This window comes from Thermobia domestica, chromosome 13 (assembly GCF_964235325.1).
Source record: "Thermobia domestica chromosome 13, izTheDome1.hap1.1, whole genome shotgun sequence".
In the NCBI taxonomy this organism is placed as follows: domain Eukaryota; kingdom Metazoa; phylum Arthropoda; class Insecta; order Zygentoma; family Lepismatidae; genus Thermobia; species Thermobia domestica.
Window position 1 is genome coordinate 119,476,211 of NC_137466.1, and position 23,915 is coordinate 119,500,125.

At 35.6% G+C, this 23,915-nt stretch overlaps 1 protein-coding gene across 1 annotated transcript in view; it reads left to right on the plus strand.

The window, feature by feature from the left end:
• Window positions 1-23,915, plus strand: part of LOC145668452 (glycine receptor subunit alpha-2-like) — a 985,563-nt gene that overhangs the window by 769,086 nt on the left and 192,562 nt on the right. The window lies entirely within an intron of this gene.

The window sequence follows — 23,915 nt, forward strand, 5'->3', positions numbered from 1 at the left end:
AGTGGAAAGCTTAGTGCTAGCTAGAATAGAATAGTGCAAAATGTACGGTTTATTTAAATTTGGGCGACTATCTATCTAATAGACTGCAAAGAATTCAAAATGCTTGCGTCCGTTATATATTTAACTTGAAATACTCGGATCATTTAACTAACTACTTTGAAAAGCTGAAATGGATAAAATTGAAGGTATGACATAGTTATTACATACTTACAACTTTATTTAAGACATTAATAAATAAAAACCAGACTACCTGATGCTTTTTTCAATATCAGCACTAATCTCACGAACGCAACATCAGGAGTAAGAAAAAGTCACTACTTTCTCTGCCGAGGCATAAAACTAGTACTACGTTAAATTCGTTTACTGTCACAGCTGTGAAATTGTGGAATAACCTTCCAGAAGATATTCGAAAATTATACTCGATAGACATGTTTATTTAAAAATAATCTCCGAAATTACTTCTTATTTCAGACTTACCAGCATAACTAAATTAATACTTATTTCGGTGTATTCTATCTAACATATGGGCACTACTTTTATTATTGTTTCTTTTTCCTTTTGTATTTTTAAATGTATTTTAAATGTGTTGTCTTTTCAATGTTCTCGCCATACTCGGTATTTTATTTTTTTTCTCTTCTATTTTCTTCTTATCTGTTATTGTTGACAATGTAACTATGTATTAGGCCTAGTGGAAGATAAGACACAAACCCTAACTCTATCTATAACAAATCAAAATTGAAATTGAAATTGAAATTGAGACGAGATGTGCTAGTCTTATTTTCGAGGCGAGAGACGACAGAAGCGAGAAATTTCACAAATCTCGTGAGAAACACTAATTCACGAAAGTCTTTAATCTCAAACACTGTTTCAGTGTTACATGGTCCATAGAATAGAAACAATAAATTGATAAAGTAATTGTACGAACAGTGAAGAATAGATATCAACGCTTAAGCATACAAAATTCATCACACAATATAGTTCAAAATTAATCCTGGTTTAAATATTTTTAATTTCAAACTATCGTGGACCTTTCGTGATGCGAAAGGATTCTGATAAATTCTATGTGAAATTAAAAAAAAAAATTAAGGTACAGACCACCGCACTAAAGTTTTCAATTCCAATTCCTTGAAAACTAAATCATGTTACCCTGTAGTTACTAATGAAACATTTTCTTTGAAAAATATGATCCAAATTATAAGGCATTTTCTGTAAACATCGCACAAAGAAAATCACCAAAAGAAACCTATATTATCCTGTGTAGATTTTTCCATAAAAAATTACTTGTCATACGTTATCGTTCCTAGTGAAATATATGTTCATAAAATAGCAACAAAACAGAATAATTCGTATTTTATAGATTTAAAAAAATCTAACCTGCAAGAGTAAACTAACCCTTATGAATATTATAATGAAAGTGATTTATGCAATATTATACCAATAGTAATGGAATATTTATTTATGAAATATGAACAAAATTTGCCTGAGCCGTTTTCGAGAAAATTATCCGAAAAAGTCCACCCAAGAGTAAACTACTACTCTTAAATTTTTCAGATCAAATAAGTCATGTCATATTGTCAAATTATTAATTAAAATTTATTTATGAAATATGAATAAAATCGCTCAACCGTTTTTTTTTTTTTTTTTTTTTGGCCGGAAAAAAAGACACTCTTAAGAATAAACTATTTCTGGTAGGTCTTTTCAGGACAAATGAGTAATGTTATATTATCAGGTTTTAATGAAACATTTAATCAAATAGAATAGGACGTCGATAATCCGAACGTCAAAAATCCGAACGCGATCCCTAGAAGCTTTTTACATTTTGTCTTAGCGCTAGCGATAAATAAACAATAGGGTTGTCCGTCGACGTTGTGTGAAGTCAGTGTTTTTACAAATGTTCATTCATATGTAATTGTTTGTCATGCATATTTTTTATTTTTATTTTCCCTTAGGCGTATACAAGTTATGTTTTAAATGTAAGTTACAAGAACAGTGTAATGTAGTGTACGAGCAGGTTCTTCAGAAACATTAAATGTAAGTAGCCTTACGTATGGTATTGTAATTACTGTGTGTAGAGTATAACCACTGTATCGATGCAAGAGCATACCGTACAGTACATTTAAGCCTAAAAGGCATTTTCTTGGTCATTTCCGAAAATCCGAACTACCTGTGGTCCCGATTGGTTCGGATTTTCGACTTCCTACGGTATTAACAAAATCACGCGAGTCGGTTTGAGAAAATTTGTCCGAAAATTATTCTCCAAAGAATTAACTACCCCTCGAACATTCTTTCAAGACAAATACGTTTTTCAATATTGTCAGGTTACTAATGAAATATGTATTTATAAAATATAAACAAAATCTTTATTTTTGAGAAAATTGTTCGGAAGAAACTCACCCCAAAGAATAAACTACTTCTCATTCATTTCTTCAGGAAAAACGAATTTTGCCATACTATCAGGTATATTAAAATGAAATATTTAAGTTTTAAATATGAATAAAATAACGTCAATCTGATTGTTCTTTTTAGAAAATCGTGTAAAAAAATCACCCCCAAGAGTAAATTACCTCTTCTAAATTTTTTCCACAGAAATGATTTACGTACATCTCAGTATGAAGTTGTTATAGGAATATTGATTTCTGAAATATAAACAAAATCGTTATTGACGTTTTGGAGAAAATTGCAATTTCTTTTCACACTCCAGTAAACTATCCTTACTTTTAGGAGTTGAAAGATAATTCGAAAAAATACTCTCAGGAATCACCTAAAAGCTATAATTTTAAAATTTGGGCTCGATACGTTGAACGATATGGCCTCTAGACGAATGTACACTCATGTCCAAAATTATTGTCTCATGTGTATAAATGTGTTGTTGTAGGAATATAATTTGATTGCCCGGTATTTCTTACAACGTTAGCACGTGTATAATCGGCAAAGACATGTATGTGGAAAATTTCATGTCAAAAGAGCAGTAAATAAAAACAATAAAACAAAAAAATCTTTCTTGTCCATTTAGCAACATTTTGTTTTACCCATTCTAATTTTCGTATTTAAAATTCTTTCTGTATTAAATATACCACAAATATACATTTCCCTATTACACACATAGTATTAGTATTAAAAGTACCCTGCAAAATCATTATCAAATTATATTCTTACAAGAAGACAGTTATAGATGTGAGACAATTATTTTGGACATGAGTGTACATCAGAACGAATGGACGAACAAACAAGTAGATGTTGAAAAATCACTTTTTCGGTATCTATGGGCTATGAAACATGTAAATCCGTTGAAATCATGAATTCGACTTTTTCACGATCACCCATAATTTCTTCTCTCCTTTCGTCACTCGAAAGTAAAAATCAGGCCATACATTTTGTACATTAATTCACAAAATAATACGAACAATTCTCAAGACGAGATCAGATTCACACAATTTACGAGTCGAGACAATTAAACCTTATTTCTTGTCTCGTCAACTGGTACTGACTAGAATCTCACTTTACAGACTACATCAAATCCCAAGAAGGTGTTGAAAAGAGACATTAAATCCCAATCCATGATTCAATCACATAAAAACCTAAAGTTTATGTGATTGAGTCCAGCGTTTGTCGGACGACTTATTAAATGTATTTGGTCTAGGAATTAATTCGTGCGGTTGGTACGCACACATTGAAGCTGTAGTACAAACACAAAATACATAAATACCTTAAGAAAAAAATTGTCCATCGCTAGCCACCACTTTCGCCCATCTGTCAGGCAATGTACGGATTCCGTGGCGAAAGAAGTCCTCATCCTTGGAAGCGATCCAGTCAGAGACCCATGTTTCGATATCTTCTGAAGAAGTAAACCGCTGTCCAATCAAATCGTTGTTCATGCAATCGAACTAGTAGTAGTCCGAAGGAGCAACGTCTGGTGAATACGGCGGGTGGGGTAAAACTTCCCATCCGACATTTTCTAAATAGGTTTTGACCGGTTTTGCGACATGTGGGCGAGCGTTATCATGTTGAACAATAAGTTTATCATGTCTGTTCTCCCATTCTGGTCGTGTTCTGGCCAGAGCTTGCTTCAAACGCATTAATTGTCGTCGATAACGTTCTCCATTCAGAGTTTCACCCGGTTGCAGCAGCTCATAGTACACCACACCTTTCATATCCCACCATATGCACAGCATAACCTTTGCACAGTGAATATCTCGTTTTGGTTGTGATGGACCTGGTTCACCTGGTTTCACCCAGGCCTTTTTTCGTTTAGGGTTCTCGTAATGGATCCACTTCTCATCACCCGTAATAATTCGATGCAGAAACCCCTTTCTGCTCTGTCGTTGAAGCAGCAATTCGCAAATGGTTTTTCGTCTTTCAACGTCTCTGTCTTTCAATTCATGTGGAACCCAATGTGACATCTTTTGAATCATTCCCATGGCTTTCAAGCGTTTGGAGACTGTTGTTTGATCAACGCCTAATGCTGCTGCAAGTTGTTCCTGCGTTTGACACGAATCCTGCTCGAGCAATGCTGTCAATTCTTCGTCTTGAAATTTTTTTGGCTGTCCAGCTCGCTCTTGGTCTGCCAAGCCGAAATCACCACTTCTAAACCGTGCAAACCACTTCTAACACGTTCGCTCAGCTAGAGCATGGTCACCATACACTTCCACCAAAATACGATGACTTTCAGTCGCACTTTTCTGCATGTTAAAGTAATGCAGCAGGACACCCCGCAAAAACACTTTATCAGGCACAAATTGCGCCATGTTCACTTAACTACAAACTGGTGTTGTTGACGCTTTAATCCACTGCCCTATACTACGAACGATACGCGATGACAGGGGTTTGCAACACATGTGTGGATACACGGAACTGTGGGACGCTCCGTTCGTTGCGCCATCTCTTGTCCACCCGCACGAATTAATTCCTAGACCAAATATTACATCTCCTTACACGTACTTGTGAATATAAGAGCTTTATATTTTATTCGAAGATCAGGATAACAAAAAAACATATTTAATGGCAAATTAATTGCTGGTGTTTGCGGAAAAATTTGTAATCCTTGTGCTGTATGTTGGATAGCATTGATAATAATTTGAATCTCTCTTAAAAGGTATCAGAAAGGAACATTCTAAATGAATAACATTTTTAAAAAAATCTGCCTTTACAGTTCTTCTAAGGTATTATTCCTGGCTATTTGCCTGATGCATGATCAGCACGTAAGTTCAAAATCGCTATTACTTCTTTCTTTAAGTTTTCTTGGCCGAATTCTAGTAACCATCATTATTTTTTTTTCAAATTCCTATTTTAACAACGAAAATTTTCGCTTTCATCGGAATCAGACTAAAGATAACAATATCGAAAAACAGGTATTTAATCATTTGGTTATATAGAATCACCAATAATCTATATAAATAATATTTTACATGATACAAAACTATATTCTAAGATACAAAATTCCTAGATATAAATGTTGGTAACACTTATATGGAGAACGTTCTCTTTTCAGACAATAGATATCAAAAAATTAGCTTCCCATGTACTTTGTAAATATATTTTTTCGTTCGGGCTTTATATCTCACCTTGAATGTGGAACTTTCTGTGGGTTTTCCTCAGGATATTCATACATTCATACGATCTGGCTTCACACTGAGCCTGAGTCCTGGAAAAGGAAATGTAGTTCCAAAACGCCCGTTTTGAAAGGAACTAAAAATATAGAAACGATTTCAGCAGTTAAAATAAAAATTGGGAGAAGGTACATAATGGTTTTAAAATAGAACACGAATAGACCTTGAAGAACATTTAGAAAAATAACAAACTTTTTCCTTCAGCATTCTCTGTCTCGTGAAGCATGAAGATTGACAAATGATGATGCTCGAAACGTCTCGTGTAACTGACAGTTGCAAATGTGGTTTCCTTCGGTCTCTACTTAAGTTTTAATGGCAATGGTGAGAACGAAGAACTGCTGACAGTCTGGGAAACATGCAATCATCCTTCTGTACGTCCTTCTCCCTTCTTGCTAGTATGTCTTTTCATCTCTCTTCATCAATTTATTCATCTTTCTGAACATATTTCCCTCTTTGTAAATGTATCGTCAAATTTATCTTTGATTCATACACGTACATCTTTCAAATATCTAAAAAAATATTACTTATTTCTATGTTGGCTTTCTTTCAAAAAATATTCTCTGAAGATCTAAATATGAGAGATTTGATCTGGAACACTATTTTAGTGTATATTATTTAGAACACTGGTACAATTTTAGTATAATGTATATATTGACAATTCGCGAATGCGGAATTAAACATGGTTGGTCGAATGAAGGACACAGACGTACTTTCAGTACTGCATATTATAGGACTTGCATTGCACATGGCAATTTAATTTGTCTTAGCGCCGAAGGAGGGGAACCTATGGGTTGCATAACTTGTTATATGGTGACTCATATATCTTATACTTGCGAGTGGCCAAAGAAAATCCAGTTTATAAACCGATCAAAATAGCCGGCCAAACTGGACATAGGATTCAAAACTTTAATGTATTCACAGCATTTTCTTCATTATAGAATTCACAACAGGTAAATAAAACTAAGTCTTGGATATGAAAATCACACAAAAAATAGAAGAAAATTTCCGTTTAAATGTAAACAAGCTGGATTTTTATGAAAGAAAATACTTGATCCCAAAAAGTCGTCTTTTATTTTCCATCTCTAAATACGATACACGTACTATTATTATGTTTAGTCGAAATTGCTAATCATGACTCCCAGGAATGCACACTTAATTATTATTCTGGCCACAGGTCCTTAAACCATCATTTTCTTTTGTTCAATTGACAAATTATGAACCCATAATTGCATTATTTATGAATTCATCAGTAAATTATGTAATGCACTTGTGTACCTGTATAACGGGAAGACATATTGCATTACAAAAAATCTCTTTTGTGCTACAAATAATTGAATTCACCAGGAACAAAGTGTAAGGACGTCGAGACTTAATGAAACAAAGAGAAATATTAAAGCAAGTTCCTAGTTGTTTAGTTAATTTCGTTAGCATTCTTCTTCCTTCATAAGCGCTATCTCGGTACAATAATGTTTTGCTTTTCTAATAGCATCTTGCAGGCTCAGTCACTGGTATCTGTCTGCGACTGCGAGTACAGAATAGCATCCGCATTGAATAAAAAAGAACGTTGCTTCGTCTTCGGCAGTGTCGATTAAGAAGTTTTCGCTTGTTCTCTACGGAAAAACTTTCGCTTGGGTTCCTCTAAATAGCGCTAACGATCTGGCTAATTTCCTGCCACTTTCAACCGCATTCAACATGCATTCACAACTGAGCATTTACGGTTCTCAAATTGTAGATCTTTATTAACTTTGTGTGTTCAATTCGTGCGAGTTGTTACATGTATATTTTTGTGAGACATTAAGGTATGAGATGGAACGTGAAAGAGAGAGGAAGTTCCATCATTCATTGTGTTTCTACCGGCAACCAAAGCTTTGTGAGGATTCCGTTTTAACTTGATAAATTTCTCTACACGAAATTAGTCCTGATTGACTGACTGATTAACGCTTAGGTCAAATCTGTGCTTAAGCTAGAAACTAGAAATATATACAAAACATAGAATTTTACGTAAGGTGCCATTAAGGAACTTACTTTTAAAAAATTGACGCGGAAGTTGGTGAAATGGAATGGACCTATTGTATGAATGTAACTATTATAACAACACAGTGGTTCCCAACTTAGGATACGTAAACAACAGACAAAAATTATTTACACACGTAACTTCTATATATAAAATAAGAAGTCTAGAGTGAGTAAGTGACTGACTGATTAATCCGTAGATCAAACTACTTACTCTAGGAACTTGAATTTTTTATAGCGCATAGGATTTGTAACATAAGGTACTACTATAGAAGAATTTTTCAAAATTCGACGGAGAAGGAAGTAAATTGAATGGTAATTATTATAGTAAAATGCCCATACCTCCAAACAGTGGCGGCGATTGGACGTTAAAAGTGGGGGGCAAGACATGATCTGAATATTTGTATATCAATGTTAATATACGAATTTCCCTGGTTGAAACTATATACATTAATAGGCCATTTCAGAAAAGTGGGGGGGGCAACTGCCCCCCTTTGCCCCCCCCCCCTAATCGCCGCCCATGCCTCCAAATCTCTAAAGGGTAGAAACATGAAATTTGCTACATGGATTTCCCGTTTAAAATAATTACACGAGTGTTTCGGCTTTTATCACGTTTCCCCTATTAGAAGGGCAGAAAACAGGCAGAAGGAGAAAAGGTGGTGGGGCTACAGTTGTTATAACAAGATGACCATATGCTGAAATTCTATAAGGTTAAAGACATGAAATTTAGTATTTGGACTTTTCATTTAAAATATTAAAGTCATATTTATCTGTTTTTGACATTTTCAATACGAAGGAAAAAAAGTAGGAACAAAAAGGGACGAGAGTTACAATTGTAGTTAGAAGATGACCATATCTGGAAATTCTTGAAGGTTAGAGAAACGAAAATTGTTATTTTTGCTTATAATTTAGAATACTGAAAAACCCGTTTGAGCGTTTTTCAATAATTTTGTTAAGAGAGAAGTAAAAAGGAAAAATGGTGGTGTTTACAATTATTATAATAAGATGGCCACATCTCAAAGTTTCTTTAGAGCTCCTTCGTGGCTAAGCGGTTAGCGTACGCGCCTTTGGCGTGGGAGACCCGGGTTCGATTCCCGGCGGGAGCTCATGTGGTTTGGATTCCACGTTAATCAGTAGGTTCACGTGTCATATAGCCTCGCTGCTAAACGGGACGTTAAACTCAAAACTATCATCAAAGTTTTTTAGGTTAAAGGAATGAAAATTGGTATTTTGACTCATCATTGAAAATAATTAAAGACGTGTTCCAGCGTTTATAATGTTTCCCTTAGAAAGAAAAACGGTGGTGTTACTGATAAATTATTATAGTAAAACTTCCATAGGTATATTCAAATTTCTGAAGAGTACAGACATGAATTTTCCATTTAAAATAATTAGACATGTATTTAAGATGTCTAATTAAATTATAAAGGAGAGTGTAAATCCTGATGTGTAGTTTTCCAGAAAATCGAAAGAAATATATTTTTATGGTCATAAAAAGTATGTAGTTCCTTGCTAGTTTGATGCAATTGATAGGTTTTATGGTCATGGAAAAGTTTTTAAAAACACTAATTTATGTACTGTAAAAGAAATATATGAACCGTGAAGTAGCAGATTGCGTCCATTGCTCTTTGATTTCTCCTAACAGTTACGCACAGATTACTTATAATTTTACAATACCGGTCAAAAAGGAGGAGTAGATTTAGAAGATTTATTTCTAACGAATGACAATAGATACACACACACACACACACACACACACACACAATACACCACTGAATAGAGGAAAGTTCAAAGTTTGAAAGCCTCACCTATTAGTTTCATTCAATGCCTACAGCGGCGCTGTGTTTTCTTTTACGAGAAAATGGCGACGCCACAAGAGAACTTGTTTCACATGCTTCAGTATTCATTGTCGCAGTGCAGCGCGCATATCGTTGTAAGTTCAACAAAGAGCCGTCTCGACATTAACAAATTTTAGAGTTGGTACAAGAAATTCGTAGTTGATGGTTGCATATGAAAAGGTAAAAGAAATGCTCGTCCTCCCACGTCAGATGAAAATGAGCGTATTCGAACTGCTTTCAAATCCACAAGCAGAGGAAGTAGAGAACTTGGAATTCCCCAATCAGCGGTATGGAGTGTGTTTTAAAAGTGTCTGCGTCCTAAGAAGTGCAAGCTGCAATTACTTCAGACATTATGTATTGGCGTCCATGAAAAAGGATAAGAATTTTTCATTGGCATTTTGCCAGTTTTGTAATAACGCATTTTTTTCTGAATGCCTAATTTTCCCCCCATAAGTAAACATTCCGTATTTCTGGAAAAATGAATCACTACGTCAAACCGGAAATCTCGGCATGGTCATCGATCATGAAAAGGACTTTCCAAAGTTGAATGCGTTTTGCGTAATTTCCGTCAAAAAAAAAGTTTATGAACCTTTCTTTTTTAGGCAGGAAATTGTGGCTGGGATTGCATATCTGGATATGCTCCAAGACTGTTTATTTCGATAAATTCAAGAAAATCGGAAAATTTCCATGAACCTCTTCATGCAAGACGTCTCTCCACCTCACTTCTACCACAGGGTACTGCAGTACCTGAATGACGCAATTCCAGGACGATGGATTCGAACACGTGGACAACATAATCTTGTTTATCTTAAGTGGTCTTCAAAAGTCATCAGATCTAAACTTTGCGATTTTTATCTAAGGCGGTACATAAAAGATACCGTATGTATACCTCCTATGATGTGAGTCAAGCTGGCCCGCACAAATTGCAAATTCGAATGAAAACGGCATCAAAAATTTGTTCCCAATATGTACCAATTTGTACCACCAAAATTAGAATTTGTACCCCTACCAATTTCGACAAATTTGGATTCTTGATGGCGGGCCAGCTTGACGTTTTGTTGGCGAACCGGCTTGACTATTTCTCTCTCTATAACGAACCAAAATTAGAATTTGTACCCCTACCACTTTCGGAGCATTAATAATTTTGATGGCGGGCCTAGTTGATATTAAGCAGACCTTCACAACTTATTTTCTTTCCATTCGAATAAAATCCGTACCAAAAATTTGTACTCACTATATACCAATTTTTACCACCAACATTAAAATGTGCACCAATACTAATTCCGAGAAATTTGAATGTTGATTGGCGGGTAAAGCTGGCGTGTACAACTTATTTTTCATTCCAATTCGAATCAAAATATTACCAAAAATTTGTACCCAATATGCACCAATTTGTATCCTCGTCGCCATAAGTGCCTTTACATCGCAGTGACGGGTATGTGACCGCGCAGTACTCCAAGGAAGGGATGGTTATATAAGAATTTGTGATTAAGTTTGAAGAGTTTTTATTTTGACTACGGAATTAACATAGGTGAAGGGAGTAAAGACACAGATTTGAAGCATCAGTTCACTGTTATTGAAGCATCAGTGCACGAAAAGATTCGTATTCTCAGTTTTTCTATTTATTGTTTTATATGTTAAGTTAAACACCACAATATGTATCACTGATATCGCAGATCGTATTATTTTTTATAATCGTGTTTGTAACCTATTGTCAAAACATTCATCTCCAGACATGATGTAGAGAGAAGAGCAAGAGATACGACATCTGTAATATATGTATATGTGATTCACTAAGTAACTGTAGAAATTAGTTAAAGGACAGATAAGAGAGCGAAAAGGAGCTCTAGAAGTCTGAACTTTTTAGAAACGTCCTAGATAGGTGAAAATAGTTAAAAATTGCAAAAGGTATCATGTAAATTACCTCTCTTTTCTTATATTCTAGTATACTTTTTCTTTCACATCCAAACATCTCTATTCAGAATTACGAGATAAAGGTGAAGAGAGAAACATTCCCATTTCAAGAATTATATCAGGAAAAGAACCTTCTGACTTAGACTAGATTCGAACTCGCAACCCTTGAATCCATGGCTCAGCGCTCTACCGATTGAGCTAACAACTACTGTTGGAAAAGCCCGATTTCTACAACTACCGGTTGCTGAATGGTGTGTATTAACCAAGTTTGCCGAGATAATTGCTTCATATAGCTACAATAATAATAATAATAATAATAATAATAATAATAATAATAATAATAATAATAATAATAATAATAATAAAGCAGAAGAGGAACAGAATCTAAAAAGTCACATATGTTAAAAGTTTGACGTGCAGAGTAAGTCCTAATATGAGATTTTATTAATTATATATAATAAATGTAAGCGTGGTTTATTCGTGTGTGCTACTCAAACTGCGCAACTCACTACCTAGTCCCATAAGGGTTGTACGCTTATGGTACAGTAGCCTTGCGTCTTCCAACCGTGAAGAATGTTTCTGTTTGAACCTATGCGTGTCCTAAGAGGAAGGAGGAGATTGAAAGAAAGAAAAGTGGTTTAGAAATTATGCAAACGTAGAATATGTCACGAGGTGAGGTGATATAGAATTCAGCGTGTCTTTCAGCTACTACTCTATACAAGACGTGCATCTACGACTTAACGTGCAACCCGAACCACACGACTCCTGACGGAAATCGAAACCCGTATCACCTCTAGTTCTATCATGGGAGACACAGGAACATGTAAAAATAATCGAAAATTTCTTCTATCTTTCTGATAAAGAAAACAAAGTTGATACCAGATATAAATAACGAAAAAACATATGAATTTAAATGTAAAATTTGAGTCCAAAATACCCACTTATAAACAACTGCTGAATTTTAGAAAATAGACATGTAAATTGAAGTTATGTGATTAACTTGGAGCTTCAAAAACCAACACCCAGAAACCGCCGTGTAAAGTCTAACTGATGCATTTTTTTATTACATAACTTGCTTTCGGCTAGGCGGGGAGGCCACCCGCAGACGCTTGCATTTGCTCTTTCTCCGACCTCTCACTTCTCATATCCTTAAGACCTCTGATCTTAAGTGGTTTCGAGATATGGCTATCTTATTGTAACAATTTCAACTCCCAACTTTGTCTTCCTGCTGTTTTTCTTCTAACCGTAATATATATATATATATATATATATATATATATATATATATATATATATATATATATAAAACGCTGAAATACATCTTTAATCAAGATGTTTCTACTCTTAAGGGATTTTTGAATATGGCCATTCTATTTTACCAATTACAATTTAAACCTTTTTTTTCTAAGGAAAAATGAAAAAACGCAGAAACATGTCTTTAATTGTTTTACTTGCAAAACCTAAACACCAATTTTCATTCCCGGCGGGAGCTCATGTATTTCGAATTCCACGTTAATCAGTAGGTTAACGTTTCATATAGCTTCGCTACTGAATGGGACGTTAAACTCAAAATCAGCTCAGCTCTGCTAAGGGCATAAGCAGCGTGGACCTACAGCTTTTTGGGTCCAACCACAGATGACAAAATTACACCCCTGTTGCTTTACAATTGCTGTAAATCTCCCTGCTTTGGAAATGAACGGAACTTGACATTCGCTTCACCAACTTTTCTATTTCGTGTGTTCATTTTAAAGCCGTACACAGCGCATGAGGGCATTGCTAAAGTTTTCAAAGTCAATGTAAGAAATACAGATGAGTTCTATTTACACAATGTGTACAGTAGAAAATATTCAATAATATTCCACATAGAAAATATCATACACAACAGTGTGTAAGAAATTCATCAAATGTTTAAAAATCAAAGAAAACGTACTTCAACACAAATGCAATTAAAACCTGACTCTGAGAGCGCAATAATGTTATCTTGTTCGAAGGGTCAGTGATTTTGTGTCGAACAGGCTGAGTGTGGGCTTACCCTGTCTTATGTTTGGCAACATTGCTCTTGGTCAAGTGGTTTATTGCTTGTGCCTTTAGGTATTTGCCCAAAAGCTATACAGCGAGTTGTGTGCGTTCTTCCGTCCTTGCCCCTGCCTGGCGAAAATATCATTTGCTTTTCATGCATTGGGATAAGGGGCAAGACAACTTGCGACCTTGGAAGTGTGTCCTCGATGGCTATTTTAACTTTTTCCATGATCATCCCATACCATACAGTATATTTTATGTTTTGAAAAAGCTTGATTCTATCAATTCGTTAAACAACAATGTTTCTTTTTTTCTAATCATGTTTCTTAATATTATCCTCTTCATTCTAACTAATTTAAATATTTTCAAAAATTCAGAATTTAGACTAAAAAATGTTACAATGATCAAGAATTGTATAAGAAGAGGACTCTTCATTTCTAATCATTGTCATAACCGGAAGGGAAAACTTAAAAAAAAATTGAAATAACTTAGCAGACGTAGACAATCGACGGAAATAATAAACATCTACTATTAGTTGACTCTTAGAAGTATAGTATATAGTTCTCAACCCAAGTAGAAGATGAACTCTTTGCTTCATGAAAATAATAAACATTTTCCAAAAAATAATTACAGAAAAGTAATTTCATGACATTTACTGAGCGAACGTAGGTTACTGGTTAGCGTTGACCTTTGTAATTGGGAGTCTCCAGGTTCAAAGTTTGATACGAGGCATCCTGACTAGTGATTTTGCAGTACCACTGGGCGAATACCGGGATACTTTTAATACATAAGCTTTGGCAAATTTTCTTGAAAACTTTGTTCTTATGTTGTTAATGTTTCAGTGTGAAATGGCATTTTGCTGCATGGAAAATATTTTTAGTAAACAAAATATAGTAGATGAATGGTTAGTATAAGGGACTCCTACTTGTTTTCTTTAGGTTCAAATCCCGACTGTTCTTATTGATTTTTTTCTTTTAGTTACGCTCATATGTTGCGCTCCAGAAGTTCAATTTCGAATTAAATGTAGTCGCAGCTAGTTTAAACTGAAATTATTTTCAAAACTTTTTGCTATTATATGTTTTTGTTTTACTTGCGATGTTTCAACTTTGATATTAGATCTTAGACCTTAATGTAACTCATTTTCCTACGTCATATTATGATGAATGTTTTCACAACAACGATAGTCGGGCGGTAATACAAAATTCCATTGTTACTGCAGGGCCGGATCTTAAATCCTGCGAACTACGCGTTCGCAGGAGGCGCCAGGTGAACAGGGCGCCAAAGTCCCCACGCGCGCAGAGCAGCGCTCCTCTTCGTACCCTCAAACCTCGAGAACTGGCTTGTTACCACCTGTCTCCTGGGTTTTGTTATCCCAGGATCCAGGTGGCGCCGTCTGATTGGTCGAGGGCAGTAAGAGGATCGCGCCCCCAGCGCGTGAGGCTTCATCAGCTTTATTATTTTCTGATGGTACAAACTGTAATACAAAATTTCTGAGATTAAACACAACATGAGCTATAGGTAGCAAATACCAAACTCTACAAATTTTTCTATTATAACAATATATCACAGCCTGATTGTCACATGAAATCAACACATTGTGAGGATATGCAAAAAGGATGGCGAAGGCCACAGCCAAAAATTCCATCACAAAGATGGGAAATGAGCGTAATGCTGTCCAGTGAAACACTGGAGATCCTTCTTGGTCCACTACTGCTAAACTTGTGGGAGTTGCGTCTGTATACCAGTGCATAAGAGGTACAAAGTCTTGCCAAATTGGTAATGGGCGAGATTGCACATTGTGAATAACTTGCACTACAAACTTGAAGAATTTCTGGTGGAGAACCGCATATGCCATTGGGTATGTTAGTGTGGAAACAGGGGCCACCCAAACAATATACCCCGCGAGGATCTGGCGGGCGCGGTGAGAATGTAATATCAGTTGCCAAGGGCAATTACGAATAATGTTGAGGTATCGAGAGTCGACTTGGAGAGTATTTGCGTCTAGGTCGACTTGTATTCCCAGGTACAGTAACTGACGAGAAGGCACCAAAACTGATTTTTCCACGTTAATTGCCCATGTAGTTTGTCCCAACACTTCCAAAGCTTGGCGTAGGTTAGTTGGGGAACCAATAAGTAGGATATCATCATAGTACACCATATATTTTACCAAATGAGAGACGTGGAACTGAAGTTCCTGCAGCACGAACCGCTGCATAATGAGGGGGCTCAAGGCCCACCCCATAGGCAGCCGTGTGAACCGAAAATTACGTCCTTCACAACGAACACCAAAAAATTTGCGAGTATTAAGACTCAAAGATATGTGGTAAAAGCCTTGTTGCAGGTCAATTTTCATGAGATAGTCAGTGGGTTGCACCATAGAGGAGAGTTGAGTCACTTTTGGGAGTGTAACATGCGAGACAGTGCGATAATATTTTATCTATAGGCTTTCTTGCCCATTCGTCCAGGGAGTGGAGCGAATACTAAGAAAAGACGGGCGGTACAAATGGGTTCTTTAAAAATCATTTCTGAGGTAAATTTTAACTTAAGTTCCTAATGACTCACAATCGCTGTCCAGTGCTTAATGCTCAATTTGTTAATATCTATTAGTCATTTGTCATTCGTCAACATTTTCATTTCTATCCTAAGTCATTTCGTTTTTGTTTATATTTTTAATTTATAATGATGTGTGCTTTCACTTTTTAATAGTACTTTGTTTTTCATGTAATAATAATGACCAACGATATAAAACCAAATGAGCATTTTATCGGAAAAGAAAGCTACAAAACGTGAAAGAAGATAAGAGGCAACCGAAGGCTCTAAAAAAGTTTCTTTCGAGTGCTGGACAAAATTAGACAAATATTGAGGTGGGGAGTTGTCAATATCAGTCACTGTTAACGAAGCATTTGCAGGTCGACATTCTTTTGAAGCTGACAAATTTATTTTAACCTGATTGCAGTAATTTAATTGTTGAATTAAAATGGAACGATACGGTCATTTCGGTTGCGGGTCTGAATTAAATTTCATGTATTTCAAAATTTGTTTGAATACAATTAGTTTTCACGTGGCATATAAGTATAGAACTTGAAAGGATATAATCGAAAGCGACGAAAGGTCATTTGGATGACAAGTATTTTTTTAGTACTCTCACTTTCAATCACAGCAGCGTATACAGATGCTCGTTTTATTATGACAGATAACAATAATTATTAACCAATTCTCTGCTAATAAATTTAGATGGAGCGATATTTTAAATTAGTAATAATTCTAATGCAAAGTAGAGTTTTGATTATTAGTTACTTGTGTTCAGGGATGTACCGACATAGATGCTACGGATGCGCAAGGGGCCAGGTCGAGACAGAATTTTCCAGACAAAATTCGAGTCGAGACACGGCTCTTCCAATAGAGAAATATACATTTTTCGAGTCGAGCCATCACTTTTACAGCACATTTTCGAGACGAGACAGCCACAAATCTTGTATCGTGCGCATCCCTAATAGGTACAGTTTTCTATTCAGAAAACATCTTCCGGGGGCACACTTAGTAGGGCCACTGATGGTACTCTTTTATTTATTATTATATTATAGACGTATTATTTTGATCTCCTCCCGGGGGCAGTGGTCCCCTAACATATGTGTGGACGAAACACTGAACAGGCAGTCTGAGAGTCTGGATCCCCCAATTAGCATAATTTCAAGGGGCAAATACACAAAATTATTTGCATTTTGTAGACTATTCCGAAAAAATCTTCGGACCTCAATGGGTGCATCATTACTTGTGTTTACATTGTGTTACTGCCTGATTTCGAACGTCTATGTTGGAAAGAAACATGAAAGAATTGAATTGTTCTATAGGCATAAGGGGCCCTGAAAAGAATTTTTGCGGAGAAACCTGATTTTAAAGTTCTGCCACTGATCGGGGACAAATTACATATAAATTAAGACACACTTTTGTCATTTGTTGTGTATTGAACTAGTTTAACTAAAATTAATAAAGAATTATTTGAAATCAAGTATATCTCAAGAACGATTAAATGGACTAGCTTTGATGGCCATTGAAGATGACATTCTGAATGAAATTGATATGGATGCAATAATAAGAGATTTTGCCAAATTGAAAGCCAGAAAAGTGTCTTTATAACATGAACTTTACAGTAACAAAGAAAACGAGAAATTAAGCTAATTACCATATTTGTATCACTAGAAAACACTATTTAAATATGCTTTTAATGAAGTGTAAGAGCATATCTCTTTGTCAAAATCAAACCTGTGATAATGTTAGACTTGAAGCTCATTAGTTTTATTCTATTTCGACTTTTATGTTTCAACTGTATTTGTCAAAATACATCTTAGGTATACATTTTAGTTGTTTCCTGTGCTTATTTAATAATAATAATAAAAATAATAATAAGATATAAATTATTAAAACTGGAACTTTGGTCATGATTCATCCACAGTTAATTAGGTTTAATTTTGCCATTTTCCTTTAATACTCACTGGAAGACTGAATTATTATATATTGAAGAAATTTGTAATTGTAACAATTATCTGAAGAATTTTTGTCCATTACAGCATTCAATTCTTTTATTATCATATAGGCGGGGCGCCTAAATATTATTTGCTTACAGTTACGAAATGTCTACAACCGACCCTGTTACTATTATATATATATATATATATATATATATATATATATATATATATATATATAGAGAGAGAGAGAGAGAGAGAGAGGCAAAGTTTTGACTCAGAAAAAGTACTGTTGAACGTACGATGCTACATAGGCTCCTGGAGGGTGCACAATTTACCCCTAAAAATGCTTTCGATCACTGAAATAAATTCCTGCCTACGCCCCTGTAAAGCAGTAAGAATGTTAGGGACTGATCAGGGGGTAATGCCTCCCTGGAGCAACGACAGTTCCCCAGAAATCATACCTCTGATAGGTCCGGATGTGACACCAGTATTTGTTTGTTACCACTCTTCCCTCTCAGTGTACTGAAACTCAAGTCAAAGGAACTGTTCTGAAATCTTCACCGATTCTCTCCTCTGAAACCGCATGCGAATGGGGCCGACCTTGGTCATATACCACATCTGGAATATTACTATTTATGTCAGAGATACCGAAAAATATATATTCGACACAAATATAGGATGTTTCGATTTTAGTTTATTTATTTTTTGCCTGTCACCCTCCCACTCTGACCTCCATGCCAACCAAGGCTTAACTTCTACCTAAGCAACATCGACAGCGTCACTATTCATCTGCGACCACGAAAACTAAGATTTCGATACTAATATTGTTCATATTTGACTACTTTTACATGTCCCATTCCCCTTATTACGAATGACTTCAGTGTCTCGCCTCACTGGAGCAATTTCAACAAACTTAAGTATAGCTATAAACCACCACCTGTAAAATAAATGTGCGGGTGATCTTTTTCGGAGAGGAATACATTAGCTGCTTTTCCAATGTGGTTTCTTTATTCGCTTCCCATGCTAAAGATTGCCAAAGAGCTCAACTTTATTCGCACCACTGTGCTATGAATATAGATTTTAATGGCATTTACTTTATTGAATGCTCGCTTAGGTGTTGCTCCCGTCACAGGAAAAGTGAGATACTGTTATAAATGAGTAGGGATATAAACAAATACGGAAAACTATTAGCAATGACACCACTCGAAATGAGTTTTTGCAATATAATGGGGCAGTATTTTATTCGAATGTGAAGGAAATCATTGCGTAAATTGTCCCTTCCTCTCCTTAGAAGTCTAAGCTACAATACGTATCTAATAATTTTGAATTAGAAATATATGCATCGAGTTTCATATCCTTAAGTTTAAGGTGTCCTGAGTTAAGTAAATGAATAAACTTCCTGCTAACGAAAGAGTAAAGCTTTGGGCTTTAATAGTATCGGGAGTGTAATTATGCATTTCAGTGATCCCGAAAGGTATTGAATAGACACTCATATATTTCAATTAGGAATTTTTAATTTTCACCCCTCCCATGAAACCTCCATGCAGACAATGCTAAAATTTGATGTGAACGATATAGAGGGTATCATACATAATTCATGCACTCAAAAGCTATGGATTTAACATTAATATCGTTCATTTTCGATTATTTTTACATGTTCCTGTGTCTCCCATGATAGAACTAGAGGTGATACGGGTTTCGATTCCCGTCAGGAGTCGTGTGGTTCGGGTTCCACGTTAAGTCGTAGATGTACGTTTTGTATAGAGTAGTAGCTGAAAGACACGCTGAACTCTATATCACCTCGCCTCGTGAGATATTCTACGTTTGCATAATTTCTAAACCACTTTTCTTTCTTTCAATCTCCTCCTTCCTCTTAGGACACGCATAGGTTCAAACAGAAACATTCTTCACGGTTGGAGGACGCAAGGCTACTGTACCATACGCGTACAACTCTTATGGGACTAGGTAGTGAGTTGCGCAGTTTGAGTAGCACGCACGAATAAACCACGCTTACATTTATTATATAAAATTAATAAAATCTCCTATTAGGACTTACTCTGCACGTCAAACTTTTAACATATGTGACTTTTTAGATTCTGTTCCTCTTCTGCTTTATTATTATTATTATTATTATTATTATTATTATTATTATTATTATTATTATTATTATTATTATTATAGGTATATGAAGCAATTATCTCGGCAAACTTGGTTAATACACACCATTCAGCAACCGGTAGTTGTAGAAATCGGGCTTTTCCAACAGTAGTTGTTAGCTCAATCGGTAGAGCGCTGAGCCATGGATTCAAGGGTTGCGAGTTCGAATCTAGTCTAAGTCAGAAGGTTTTTTTTCCTGATATAATTCTTGAAATGGGAATGTTTCTCTCTTCACCTTTATCTCGTAATTCTGAATAGAGATGTTTGGATGTGAAAGAAAAAGTATACTAGAATATAAGAAAAGAGACGTAATTTACATGATACCTTTTGCAATTTTTAACTATTTTTTCACCTATCTAGGACGTTTCTAAAAAGTTCAGACTTCTAGAGCTCCTTTTCGCTCTCTTATCTGTCCTTTAACTAATTTCTAGTTACTTAGTGAATGACATATACATATATTACAGATGTCGTATCTCTTGCTCTTCTCTCTACATCATGTCTGGAGATGAATGTTTTGACAATAGGTTACAAACACGATTTTAAAAAATAATACGATCTGCGATATCAGTGATACATATTGTGGTGTTTAACTTAACATATAAAACAATAAATAGAAAAACTGAGAATACGAATCTTTTCGTGCACTGATGCTTCAATAACAGTGAACTGATGCTTCAAATCTGTGTCTTTACTCCCTTCACCTATGTTAATTCCCTAGTCAAAATAAAAACTCTTCAAAATTAATCACAAATTCTTATACAACCATCCCTTCCTTGGAGTACTGCGCGGTCACATACCCGTCACTGCGTAGTAAAGGCACTTATGGCGACGAGGATACAACGAAAATTAGAATTTGTACCTCCACCAATTTCCAGAAATTTGATTTTTTGTCGGCGGGTCAAGCTTGTTCGTCCAACTTATTTTTTTCTAATTCGAATCAAAACGGTTACTAAAATTTGTACTCAATATGTACTAATATGAACAACCAGAATTATAATGTGTACTCCCACCAATTGCGACAAATTTGAATTTTTCGTGGCGAGTCAAGATATCCTGCACAACTTATTTTTCATTGCAATTAGAATCAAAACATTACCCAAAATGTATACCCAATAGGGACCAATTTTTGCAGTCAAAATTAGAATTCGTACCTCCACTAATTTCCGAGAATGAAAACGGTGCCAAAAATTTGTAACCAATATGTACCAATTTGTACCATCAAAATTAGAATTTATAACCCCACCAATTTCGAGAAATTTGAATATTTTATGGTGGATCAAGCTGGCTGACGATGGTATTATTTCGAGAGTGCTAGAAAGAATAAAGGAAACCATTCTCACAAACAATTCGTTGGGAAGACGGTAGATTAAATAGATAGCATTGGGTTTTGTACAACTCGGTTGGAGGAGAGAAGGTCAAATATCTACACATGTGGATGGGTGGGTTGGTGGGTGATTCCTTTCTCCAATCGTCTGTGATCATGGAGAATACTAATTTTTATTATAAAACTCGTTAAGAGGATCAGATTGCTGTGCTGCTTGCCGCCTTCAAAAATTCAAATTTCTCGAAATTGGTGGGGCTCAAAATTCTAATTTTGATGGTACATATTCGGTACAAATTGTTGATACCGTTTTGATTCGAATTATAAAGAATAATAAGTTTTGCAGGTCAGCTTGATTAGCCTAAAAAATTGAAATTTCTCGGAACTGGTGGGGTAAAAATTCTAATCTTGTAGTAAAAAATGATACATACTGGGTGCAAATTTTTGGTATCCTTTTGATTCGTAATTGAAAGAAGAATAAGTTGCAGGGACCACCTTAAGGTCAGCCAATTTGGGCTGCCATCAAAAATTCAAATTCCTCGAAACTGGTGGGGGGGTTAAAATTCTAATTTTGATGGTACAAATTGGTATATATTAGGTACAAATTGTTGGTACCATTTTGATTCGAATTGAAAAAAAAAATAAATTGTTCGGTCAGCTTGACGTCAAGCTGCCCCGCCATCAAAAATTCAATTTTTTCGAAATTTGTAGGGGTACAAATTCTAATTTTGGTGGTACAAATTGGTACATATTGGGTACAAATTTTTGGTACCGTTTTTGTTCAAATTGGAAAGAAAAATAAATTGTGCGGGGCAACTTAACGTCAAGCTGCTTCGCCATCCAAAATTCATTTTTTTCGAAATTGGTGGGGGTACAAATTCTAAATTTGGTGGTACAAATTGTTACATATTGGGTAAAAAAATTTTGGTACCGTTTTGTTTGAATTTCAAATTTGTGCGGGCCAGCTTGACAGACATCACCTATGCCTGCTACTCTTCACGATCTGCGAGATCGAGTTTTTACAGCAGAGAGTTCAATAACCAAGGACCATTTAGCTCATGTGTTGCAAGAAATGAACCAACGATTTGATGTTTGTAGCATAACAAATAGTGCTCATGTTCCATGCACAAAATAAAACTTTACATTTTTCTTTTATCCAGTGGTGTATAGTAGCCCACCCAACGCAAGTACATGTTTGTCATGTGTAAAAAATGTTCCTCGAGGTACATTGGAATATACATGATATAGGTACTGAAATAGAGAAACGATGTGAAATTCACGTGAAAGAATTAAGGTTACTTCCGGCCTGGAGTACATACCTGACACATATCGAGGAATATACATGCTATGTGCATATGTGCATAGACTATACTAGGTATGTGCCATGATACTAGCGACTCTACCAGCTATTACAAAGGCTAGAGCGAAGCCAAGCCGCATGCTAATTAGATCACAATCCATCCATAACCATTATACATAATTTGATATTTTCTTCTAGTGAACATCGTATATACAAAAATTTGAACGTAGGCTATAAGGGTATGGAGAACATATGAAACGAAAACACGTCATATACATACATTACCAAATATAACAATTGTTGTTGGACTTTCATTGGTAACTCACCTCAAAGAAACAGAAATTTTGTACATGTTCTTAATATATTTTATATCAATTAAACACAATCAGTACACACCTCACAATGAACTACCGCCTTCTTTCAAATCCTTTTTCCTTGACTAGCTGCGTCTGCGCGGGCGTAGACAAATGAGTGTCGCAGTTCGAAGCAACGTACGCGTGACCGGACTGTGGTACATGAGGTATGTGGTATTCACGTTCCTCGCTTTCCAGTAAAGCATGTAAAATATCTTTCAAGTGTCAAAAATTCCTCGAACACTACTTACCTAGCGACACATGCTGGGAACATGACATGTATATACCTCAAGTACCAGATACGTAAACGATTGGTATGGAAGTTAATTGCCTAATGTGTAACTGGTTGAGTGGGAGTATATGTCGCTATCTATTGTTGTTCATTAGAAGTAAATATTTTAAATCTGCTCCTTATTTTTGAATAACCCTGCTCAGTGGCAGAGCGTTCACCTCTGGTGCTTGGGGTCCCAGGTTCGATCCCAGCCCCCGCCAAGTGAACTTTGTGGTGGACAAACACCGTGTGCGTCGGTTTCCTCGGGGTTCTACCGTTTTCTCCCACTTTCTTCATTCCATCATTTCATTCATTACTCATCATCACCGTCTCCTTTAGCCTAACCGGCATAATCGTGGGACGTAAAATTCAAAGATTTCATTTCATTTTTGAATAACCCTGTATTATTAGCATTTAAAGAAAAAAGAAGAGCAAAGAAGAAACGCATACCAATCGTAAGATCTCATATTACAGAGTGTGCCAAACAATGTTCTCTAGGTACACACCCAGAAATTTTTGTTGGGAGGGGTGCAAGCTTTGGGGGTATTCCAATACTACAAGAAATTGCGTGTATATAGTATTGAACGGGTATCCATTGTGCACTCGAAAAAAAAAAACGATAATTGTAAAATACTTCCATCTATAATTTCAGAA